An 11,897-nucleotide genomic window follows, 5' to 3' on the forward strand; every position below is an offset into this window, starting at 1 on the left:
TAGATTTGATAGGTTTGGGAAACTTTTTATGTTTAAATATAAGAATTAAAAGCATTTATCTTCCAAAGGTTGCTTGTGTTAAGATGGGAGACTTGCTTGCCCACAAAAGGAAGTTTTAAAAGTAAGTGTTCTACCAGCAAAGAAACCCATGCATAGTGGAGTAAGCTGCCACAGCATGCCGGAAACCTTCCTATAAATCACCATTGGCGTCTCCCAAAGGGGCTTCAGTTGGTAGAACGGCGATGTTCTAGGAGGACAAGGCTGTGTCACTGGCCTCTTTGTTGGCGTGATTGATCACACGCAGATTCAGCAACTTTCCTTTGTGAAAGCCTGCTTTCTTCTGGCCCATTTTCCCTCACTCCTTTTCTTGCTTCTCTCTTTTCTCCAAGATCCTTGCTTCTGGCCCTCCTAGCAAATACCTTAATATCTTCTTAATATCTCCTGGCCTGCCAGGTGCCAAGCTGATATCTCAATCTGCTATCAAAAGCAGGCTCTACACTAGAACTCAGGCTGCTATTGCTGGGCTGAAAAATAAATAAATAATTAAACAGTATTTAAAACTAATTCCACAACTGCTTTTTGATCTCATAAAGGATTCTTGATCTTGGGGCTCTAACAGCTCTCTTAGCCTCTCTTTCCTCTAACAGCTTGAACTCTGTACTTGATCTTCAACCTATTGCCCACCTGCAGTCTCATCTCCTTAACACCTTATCCTTTTTTCCAAATCCATTCTGAAAAACAGCATCCCCAGATCAATGCAATAATCTACCTCTCCTGCTCCCATTTATAGCACAGCCAGGATGATCACAGCCACTCATTATAAACTCTGATCCCAGATACAGAGATGCCATATCTCCAACCTCTAATCCTTACTCCAATCCTGCCCCATTTACCACAGTGACTGTGACAAAGTCCCCACCCTCCTGAGCTACCCACACAACAATTACCATACACCCTGAGTTCTAAGGGAAATGGGCTTCTCCTTCGGCATGGAAACCAGAGCCATGAAGCGCAACCTTCTGAGTCTCCAACCTCCCTACACCTGCAATTCTGCATTTTTGTGTATCTACTCTTAATTCCATACTACTCTCTTCTTTGACCACTATGGCCTGGCCACACTGGCCTCCCTGTTCCTTGAACAAGACAAACCCATCTCAGCGGCTTTGCTCCAGTTATTCCAAATGCTTGGAATGCTCCTTCCTCTGATCTTCATGGGCTGGCTCCTTCTTGGGATTTAGATATCTGCATAAATGTCTCCTTAGTGAGGTTTTCCCAAAACAATCAATGTAAAGCAGTCAGCCAGGCCGTCTGTCAATTCATCCAACATTCCCTGCATAGCTCTTAGTAAGGAGTTTGATGGTGCTTGTGTGTCATGTTTCCCACTCTGTCCCCAGGGCTTGTCACTGTGCCAGACATAAAGGAAATGCCCACCAGATGGATCATGAATTAATGTGTGAAATAACTGGTTGGTGAGTGTGAGCCCGTATATACAACTAGGGGAGCATGGCAGATTGCAGGGCGGTGTCGAGTACCCATTCAAGGCATGTCCTTGTGCATCTAAGGCATGGCTGTGTGTTGTTTTCTCACTTGCTTAGTTGCTTGGGTGCAAGTATTGAGTTGACAGATAGATGGTCTTAAATATGGTTGGCATTTTGCCAGATGAGTGTTACAGAGTAAGAGAGAGACCAAAAGGTCAAGGTCTTTACAAGGGAGTGCTTTTCATGTTGAATCTTGGAATTAAAAAATGGAAATAATTAAGAAAAAGGGAGTGGGTGGAATGAAAAAGTGGTAGGAACAAATACATGAGGGGTCTAGATGAGGATGGAGAGCTGAAAGGTTAGGACATGCTGCTCATAGAATGGAAGATTCGGCGTAGAGCTTTCAGAGGAACTGCAATTATTGGGTAGAGAAAGAAAGCGAGAAACAGAGTCAGACCCTGTTCCAACCTGAGAGTGGAGCCACTGGCTTGAGGAATAAGCCAGTTGAGCTCTTCATGAAGCCACTAACGACCCCCTCTCGGCACACCTCCTGTACATTTCTGTGCCCAAGGAATCCCTGTTCTGCCTTACGTTTCTCCACCGAAAGCTCCTTCTGTTTGTCTAACTTTGGAACATGTCAGGCCCCACCTAGGGAGAGAAGAAAAACAAATAAAAGAAAACTCCATCCCATTCTGTTTCCATTAAAATTCGGGTTGTCACCTTCACAAGGAAGCTTCCCACACACACCCTTTTTAACCCCCCATCAGGATTACAGAACTTTCCTTACACATCAGAAAGCTCAGGGCATTTCTCTACCACGGCCTGCTGTATTGCTTCAAAACACCTATGCATGGATCTGTTTTCCTTACTAGACTTAGAGTTATATGAGGGCAGGACACAATTTTACTTATCTTAATTTCCAAGCACAAAGCCTAGAGCTTGGGATATCATGGGCAATTATTAGCATTCGTTGAATAATTCAATGAATAAGTAAATTCATGAATTATAGCACAGAACAGGAGACTGATATATATGCTATAATAATACATATGAGTCAGACTCCTAGGTCATTAGCTCACCTGTGGGGACCAGAAGTCACAATGCTGTCTACCCAGCCCTACCCCATAGCACCTACCCTGTGTACCACTCAGAGAGTTAGACAGAGATTATCTGGGCAAGTCTCTCTGACTCAGTTCCCACATACAAACACAGACACAGAGTCTAAAATATATCAGCATAAACCATCTACAAGCACAGGTTTTACTGAAGAAGTGATATTTGCTCATTTCTTAAGGTCCTGGGGGAAAATAAACTCTAGGAAAGTTCAAAGCACAATTTAGCTCAATGGGAGGCAGCCCTATTTGTTTCTCTAGAAATAGGTCTTCTGCTACTACTTCAAGTTTGACTTATAATTGCCAAATCATTACTTCCAGTTATGAGCATTTATTGTTAAAACTAATGAGGTGCCTCCGAAAAAATATTTTCACAACTTGATTTTGAGCATGCTAAGAAGTTCTTTCTTAGAAACTACAAATGGAGTCTTTGTAAGAAAAGCCGCCTCCTGCCCTGACCAGGGGGGCCAGTCCAGCTTTGTGCTGACAGAAACGCTGGCCACTCGGGGGCAGGGGGCAAGGGAGAAGCTGGCTCCTTCCTACCAGGGAGACCATCTTCTTTCCAGGCCTGAAGTTATTTCTCCAAAGGGCAAAGCTGGCAGGCAACACTTTGTTTGGTGAAAGAGAGACTTGCCTCACTATTCTCAAGAAACTCAGCCACCGTTACGGTTCTCTGGGATGAAGACAAGATTTTGCCACAAAGTCAGGTCGGCCCTCAGAGCTTTGCACAGCTAAAGGTGCTTTCCAGATCTCCCTTCCCGAAGCTCACCCAGGGGTGCCTGCTCTATTATGAAAGCAGCTAAAAGCCTGTGCCAAAAACTCAAAATGTGTGCTGTAATATTTCTCAACCCAGAGGTGGAAATATTAGCAAAACCTAAGAAACTTATTAAAAATGTACATGTCTAGACTGACTCCCTAAATATGCCCCCTCAAAGATTTCAATAAATCCTCTTTTCATGCCAGAAACCATAGATACTCTATTCCATTTCTGTTATATTTGTCCTGCGAATACTAAGAGTAAAATAAGAGCATTTAAAATTATTTGTAAGTTTATAGTGAATAAACTTACTTGAGTAAAATAAGAGCATTTAAAACTATTTGTAAGTGTATAGTGAATACAGTAAAGGCAGCTGTCACCAAGAAGCTGTTCTGATAAGTTAGGGATGACAAGAAAGTTATATCAATAAGTCAGCTCCGGCAGTCAGCAGGGGCTGCCACGGATTGTGAAGAATTCTGGGGACCATGTCCAAATGTGACAAGAAAAAAATGCCAGGAGCGATTATTGATGTCTGCCATGGATCTGGGAATACACAGCAATGGTATGTGTGCCACATACCTGCCTCTGCACCCTAGGCCCTCTGCAAAGCCAGAAACAAAAGCCCAGCTCTCCAACCTCTTTACATTCCAAGTAAAATCCCTTCCAGGAAGCCAGAAACAAGTTCTGCTTCTGGATTTGCTAAACAATGCTTATTTAAAGATGCAATGAATAGGGCTGGGATGAAACTAAAAGAGGAAGTCGAGCCACATGCTTCCTGGAAACAGACTCCAAAATATGAAGCAGAAAATCTTTTTTTTCAGAGACAGAAGGGGACATTTCCTAGGAGAAGCACAGCTAGGATGTACGCGAGAGTGTTAACAAAATGATGTCTGCCAGTTCACAGTGTTTTCTTTGCATTGCTCAAGGGTAAAGTGAAAGATAACAACACTGTTTTGAACATGTTTAGATGTTTTGTTACCAGAGGGAGCTGCAGAAAGCCTGAATTCTCTAACTGAAATGGAAAAGAAAGAACAAAAAGGCACGTTATGCATTTTGCTTATTGTCAGTTACTTCACAGTATTTCTTAAACACCTGAGGTGTGACTTGGTGGGGAGGGGTTGGTGAGTATCATTTTAAAGGAAGTTTTCAGATTTTTAAAAAATGGCTTCCAATAAGGTTATTTGGGACACCTCAAGGTCAGTGTAAAAGGCCTCCGCTCATTTTCCGATTGTGCTGGACCAGAAGGGACCATGAGTGCCTAGCTGCACTCACTTTTCCCCAAGGCAGGCACTTCTGAGGGCCCATTCTTTCTGTCTCCCGCCTCATTCCTGGACACTTAGCTCCTCTGCTGTGTGAATTTACACCCGTCCTCGTGGCTGTCTTGAATGCACTGGTGTGTCTTGACTTGAAGGTTAGATGAGAGATGTGGGGCCAGATACTCCATGTGGACTAAGTCCAGTGAGAGATCCAGCCCTGCACATACTTCCCAGTCATTTAACTGCCTCCATTTCAGTTTCATCATCTGAAAATGGGGACACCAATATCTTCTTCACAGAGTTTGTGGGTGAATGCCACAACAAAGTACTTTGTGTGTCAAAAGCAAATGCAAAGCATCACATGCCAAATGTCTCCAACCTTCTATCCACTGTGATCTCAGTTCAAATGGCATCTCCACTAACAGGCCTTCCGTGACCACTCTGAGAAAACTATTGCTCCTCTCCCTCGCTATTGCCTTTACCTGCTTTTCTTTACATAGCTTATAACTCCTCAACACTTTACAATCATTTTTATACTTAGTTGGTTATTTTGTCTGCCTCATCCACCAGAAATTCATGAGCAAGGACTTCTGTCTGGCTTGTTGCCTACTGTAATTCCAGGCCCCAGAATGCACTTGGCAAGTAGCAAGCACTCTGTAGGTGTTTCCTGAATAGATGAATGGATCTTTCCACACCTAGCTGATCTTTACCATCTAGCTGAGAGGACAAGATAACACTTCTTGGTGGCATATCTCCAAGCCAACGACTAGAAAAAAAGTAGGACACCCACTCAAAGCCAGAAATGATGTTTCCCTTCAATTCTAATGTATCTGGCACATTTTCATGTAAAAAAGAAACATGATCAAAAATTCTACTTAATAACTCCTAAAATGCATTTTATTGTGTGGAATTGATTATACTGTCTACAGAAGTTGTAAGTTCAACAACTATAAAAATTGAAGAAATTTCTCCCTAGGAGGAAAGAGGACAATTTTTTTAAAGTAGAACCCACTGTTTAAACATTTGTTGCATAAGAAAAAATTCACTAAGAACAAATCATCTAACACAGATACAGTGCAATTTGAATAACAGCCAAACCCTTGTTCATAATGTTTGACTGAAGCTGATCTTAACTGGTCCCTGTAGATGTCAGCAGCCTCATAGAAACAGCCTTCAGAACCGGAAAACATAATATCAAGGACCTGGGTAATTACACACTGATGTCAACCACTTCTTATTCATGCCTGGGAAATAACCCCATTCATAGCGTCAAGACCAACAGAAAGTCTTCATAATTTCACATCAACGACTCTAAGGGTTCATAAATAAATGTGCCCAACTTGGAGGGCAAGTGGTTCTTAGGAAATCTAAAATGCAAAATAGTACAAATAAAAACAAAGGGCAGTTATCTGTGTCAACAAGGGCAGCAATAGAAACGAGGTACTACTAGAAGCAGGAGGGAGGAAGAGGGGTAAGAGTTGAAAAACAAACCGTGGGACCAGTGGGAGGGGGAGGTGGGGAGGGGATAGCCTGGGGAGAAATGCCAAATGTGGGTGAAGGGGAAAAGGAAAGAAAAGCACACTGCCATGTGTGTTCCTACGCAACTGTCTTGCATGCTCTGCTCATGTACCCCAAAACCTAAAATCCAATAAAAAATTTAAAAAAAATAAATAAATAAAATAAAAAAATAAAAAATAAAAAAACCGTTGAGTACTAATGCGCAGTACCTAGGTGAAAGGATCGTTCATATCCCTAATCTCAGTATCACATGATCTACCCAGGTAACAAATCTGCACAAGTATCCCCTAAATCTAAAATAAGAGTTGAAAAAAAAAGAAAGAAAAAAAGTTACCTTGTACCTGGCCTGCCAATATGAAGTGGAGAATGAAGTGTTCAGTCAATTTTCTATAAAACTCTAAACCCATTCCCTCCATTGAAAGAAACAAAAGCTATCACTTCACATTTTAGGATTTGAAAGAATCTATTTGAATTGCTCCTGAAATACTTACCAAGCTCAATCACAGCTCTTAGAGAGGTGTCTGTCCTTGGGTATTGATCCTGGCAAACATGAGAGCAGAATGGAGAGTATGAAAAGAAGTGTCATATTTGTATTGGGTGGAAGGCAATAAAGAAGTTGAAACCTCCTCTTGAGATAGCCTAAATCATTCCAATATGTCTATTGCCCTTTAATTGGATCTTAATTTCCCCTGATAGCCCCTCAAAACCCACCCCTTCACACACCAGATATCCTTGTGTGAGATGTCAATATACCTCTGATTCCACGTTTCCATTTTCGGATCTCTCTCCCAATGCACCCACCTAACAACATATTTTATCTCCCTATTTATAGCAAACTATCTCCATTCTGCTCACCATTGTCTGTTGACCCCTGGGAGACCCAAAAGATCATACCAACTTTTGGCTTGTGGTTCTTTTCACAAGAGAACACAGGCAGCTTTGGGGTGAGACTTAGATTCATAGCTTGCTTCCAGCAGGTCATCCCTGGGAGACCTTGGGCCACTTTGCAAGACTTCAGCTTCTTCATATGTAAAGTGGGTGCAGAATTACCTACCAATACAGGAATGTTGTTAAGGATTAAATGCTAGAGTGGATATGAAAAAATGTAGCACACTGCCTGGCACATTGTAGGCCCTCAATAAATAGTAATTTTCTTTCTTTTTCCGCCCCTTGCATTTAACTCTGAGGAGTTCAGAATCCATATTGATTATTATCAGATAGGATGCTTTACTATAAATATTAAGTATCTTAATTCTATTTTCAGGAAAGAAAATGCCATCAATAAAGTGCATTGATCATTGATCCTAGGTTAATTTGAGTATATGGCATTTACATTGTAACTTAAAATTCATAGTGGAAAGTAGTTACTTATCTTCTATAGCAGGTCTAATGGGAAAAAAATTAGAAATTTGGAAAATTCATCATCTTATTGAAGAAATGTAATTTGGCAAGAAAAAAGAGGCTTCAAAAACAGTAGATTTACAAGTCTGTCTTCACCACATACTACAAGGATGATTCCAGGCAAGTTTATTCAACACTTTTAGGGATCCATTCCACATTTGTAAATTGGTATATTGTTACCCATTTTGCATACTATTTGGGACAGAGTGGAATTAAATAATTTTGTTTAAAAAAAATTCATATTGATGATCTTTCAGCACTGTCTTAAAACCTCCCAGACCTGTGAACCCCAGAAATTTCATCCCCATTCTACTTTAATACCTGGGAAATCACAATACTGTAAACTACCCCAGCTAAAAAGTCCAAAACCCTGAAATTCCCTTTTTTGGATAGTCCTTGCTTGCCTACATGTTCAGTCCTGCTAAATAGATCCTTGCCTTTATCATGACAGCCAATTATTCACCCTTTCTCCTGGATCTTTATTTCTTCTAGACAAGGGTCTCACACACTTCCCAATTTCATTCATCCGGCTGCCCAGTGGGGCTCAATGCCAGTTATTGAAGCCTCCTCCCTCACAAGCACCATGGAGTCCCTCACTGTTTGCTCACTGAAACTGCCTTGCCACTCTCCAGCCCCTGGAAACACTCACCATTTACTTTTATCTAATAAACATTTTTTTTTTTTAAGTTCTCAAACCATGCTGATTGAATGCTGTTTCCCAATGCTGGCCCCTCACTGCTGATGAATTTCCCCACTTGGCTCTTCTGAATTTGCATATACAGCTCCATTTTCAACCCCCTAACCTAACTGCAAGCAGTGGCATTGCCTCCTGCACTGCAGAGACATTCAAGTTAATATGCAAGCAGCAATCACAGCATCCCTCTAAACGGACCCCACTCACCTAAGGGTCTCTGGTAACTTTTAATAGGCACTTCCACAGCTTCTCAGCACTTTGTACTATTGCTTACCACTTTTTTCTTGAAGCTTGCTCTTTCCTTGTCATCCTTTACCCTGCACTGAATTCTCCTATTTCTCTCGTCATTGGTTCACCTTCCTCCTTCAAACCCTAAAAAATGTAAATTCCCACAATTCTGAACCACAGTCCTTGACCCTCTGCCCTCTGTGTCCTCAGTGAAAACCTCGTCTATCCCCATGACTTTTGTGATTGCTTCCAAAGAAGTTGCTTCCATATTTCATGCCTACAACTCCACCAAATATTCCCGAGGATTCCATCAGGATATTCCATAGCCACCTCAAACTCAACACCTTTAAAATTCATCTTGTTCCTCCCTCTCACCCTTTCTCCTGTGTCTGCTAAAACACTGCCAATCTCCCATTCACTCGGTCATCCTTGACTCCTTCCCCTTCTCTTATCTTCACAATATCATACCTATTCTAACTCTTGAATCCATCGCTGCATCCTATTTTTATTTTTACTTCCATGATTCAGGCCCTTAGAAGCTTCCAGTTGAACGATTAAAGAGCTTTATCACTGCTTCCCCCTTCCTCCTAAGTCTCAGGATCTCCAGAACCAAATTAAGTGGCTAAAAAATTAAATCTAAATCAAATTCTGTGATTTAGATTTAATTTTTTAGCCACTTAATTTGGAATTAGCTTGGAATTCCAGAACCTCCTTGATCTGGGCAAAACCTGACCTTCCAGCTTAATCATTCTCTTCTTTCCTCAATGAACCTTGAACCAACCTGTAACTGCTGCCCAACAGTTCACTGTTCTCCAAACAGGTGCTTACAGTTCCTGCCTCCCTACATTTTTTTTTTTGAGATGGAGTTTTGCTCTGTTGCCCAGGCTGGAGTGCAATGATATGATCTCAGCTCACTGCAACCTCTGCCTCCCGGGTTCAAGTGATTTTCCTACCTCAGCCTTCAAAGTAGCTGGGATTATAAGCGCCCACCATCACGTCCGGCAAATTTTTGTATTTTTAGTAGAGATGGGGTTTCATCATGTTGGCCAGGCTAGTCTCAAACTCCTGACCTCAGGTAATCCACCAGTCTTGGCCTCCAAAAGTGCTGGGATTACAGGCGTGAGCTACCACACCCAGTCACCTCCCGACTTTTGTTCTCATAATTCATCTCCTGTTTTGCACTCATCATATGATTTCCCCAAATTTCCAGCTGGGAAAAAAATCTTATGCACTCTTCTACATTCAGCTTAAATGTCATACATACCCTAAAGCCTTCCTGACCCACCATCAAACATGATCTCATCTCTTCCTTGTCACTAACAGGATGTAAAGCATTCTATATTACTTCCTAATGCCTCCTGCTTATAGAAGTGTCTCCCTCAGCTAGATGCTTCTCATCCCCTTCCTGTCAAGCTCCCCCTACACTACTGCTGCTGACCTAGGCCACAGGGCCCTTCTTCCTCCTTGTCCTCCTCCCTTACTCTGCTATTTCTCTGTAGCCAAATATTCCAGCCACCACTGTCACCATCTGCCCTCTTCAAAGAGTGAATCCTTTCTACCCATGCAGTTGTAGAATCCTTTAATTCCATCCACACTAACTCTGACATATGTCTCACAGTCAAAGGTAAGGAAACAAACCATAAACTTGGCCACAGGTTCTGTTCTTAGTAAGCTAAAAATTATCTTACGAAGTTCTTAACTATACTTTGTCTTGCATACACAATCTTTAATAATCTAATTCTATCATACCATGTGTCTTATCATTTTCTTCATTTCTTTCACAAGTGAACACATGCATTTACCTGATGTAACAGGCTGAATGAGACGAGGGTCTCCACTTACAATATGGCAAAAGTGCTTCAACCCATCTTATTTATATTCACTCAATAAAACCCACACATTTGCATTCTCCTGTTTTTAACATTTGTTTTAACCAATCAGGGAAAACATTAGATAAAAATATCTAAATAATTGTAGAGACAAACATATTTACAGCTAGAGATTGAAAGTGTTAAGATGCTGGCAGGCAATATCAAAATTCTGAAAGTTCCTATTGGCTCTTGGAAGAAAGCCTAAATTTGACCCACAAAAGACAGTTTAGGGGTATCAACTACAATGTGCAGAAGTGAGAGGTTGCAAAAGTTGGGACTCACTGATGCTCTTCGCCCGACATTCAGGCTCATGTCCTGATGCATTGGTAATTTCACTGCAGAATGAAGTGGAAACAGCTCAAGATCTCAGACATGGTAGTTCTGGGTTTTCACAGGACTGAGAAATAACACTTAAAATGGTCTCCACTTGTACTGTTTCAATTAAATAAGGGATTAAAGAAGCTTTAGTTGTCTTGCCTAGGATTATGGTAGTATTTTGTAAACAATAAAGTGTTATACAGTTGTAATGTGTTAGAACCTTGCTTATATGGCAAATTCATTCCAAATTTCAAAAGACTTCAAAATGCATTTTAAAATGTGTTTCACTGTATACTCCTAGAAGGGAGCACCCATTCTTATTTATCTTTGCATCCTATCTTCCCTAATATTTTTAATATAAATGCTCAAAAGTTCTTGTTTTAAGCATGACAAAATGAATTGATATATAAGGAGGAAAGCTGGAATTAACCAACGATAAGTCTCTAAAAATGTAATCACTTGGCATTGCATTAAGTCTTTCTAAGTTACTTGAAATGGGACTATTTAAATCAGAGTCCAAATAAGAAACAGAAAGCCTACAGATAAGAAATCAATTGTGTACATTTACATCTTCATCAGATTATATTTCCTCTCATGCAAATCAGCAGAATCAACTTGCATAGAATTTGACAAGTCTTTCCGCAAAGGAAAATTATTCAGCCTCCTTGGCTCAAACGCAAACTTGAGCTGTGGCTAGAATAGAGAGGAAATAAAAGACTAGAGAAGACATCCATAGAATGTGGGTGCCTTTCATTTGGGGTTTTCATTCACTCTCTCACACTGGCCAATATGAGAGCAAGAAAATATTTAACTCATGCCTTAAACTTATGTCTTAATCAGTGCTCCCTACACTTGCTAGTCAGGAAATCAACTAGCTTGAGACCTCTGTGTCCTCACTGAAAGAGTATTATTCACACACACACACACACACACACACATCATTTAAACCATCAATGTTTCTTCTGAATCCAGAGCTGGCTCCTCTACTGAGAATCTTGCCCCTGGGAGAGACATCAATGAAGCAAGGAAATTGCCTCTACCTCTGGGCCTGTTACCAGGGCTCCCTCTTTTCAAGGCTCGCCACAGCCATGCTCTGAGAAACATTGATCTATGCTCCCCTCATTGTCCTGCTGCACCAGAAACAAGGAGCAGTAAAAAGAACAGTCATTATTTGTATTTGGCAAGAAAGGCAGCAGTAAAAACTGAGAGGCAGTGGATATGTTAATGTCAAAGTGAGGATGTGAAGGAAGCAGGGACAGGAAGC

At 41.1% G+C, this 11,897-nt stretch overlaps 1 long non-coding RNA gene across 1 annotated transcript; it reads right to left on the reverse strand.

Annotated features, from left to right (window-relative positions):
• Positions 1–6,467: 6,467 nt before the first annotated feature.
• LOC118147306 (uncharacterized) lies at positions 6,468–11,086 on the reverse strand. Its single transcript, XR_004733565.3, has 3 exons — positions 10,598–11,086; positions 7,016–7,171; positions 6,468–6,661 (listed from the first exon to the last, which is right to left on the reverse strand). It is a non-coding gene; the product is annotated as an uncharacterized LOC118147306 (long non-coding RNA).
• Positions 11,087–11,897: the final 811 nt, after the last annotated feature.

Source organism: Callithrix jacchus, chromosome 14, assembly GCF_049354715.1.
Source record: "Callithrix jacchus isolate 240 chromosome 14, calJac240_pri, whole genome shotgun sequence".
Lineage (NCBI taxonomy): Eukaryota > Metazoa > Chordata > Mammalia > Primates > Cebidae > Callithrix > Callithrix jacchus.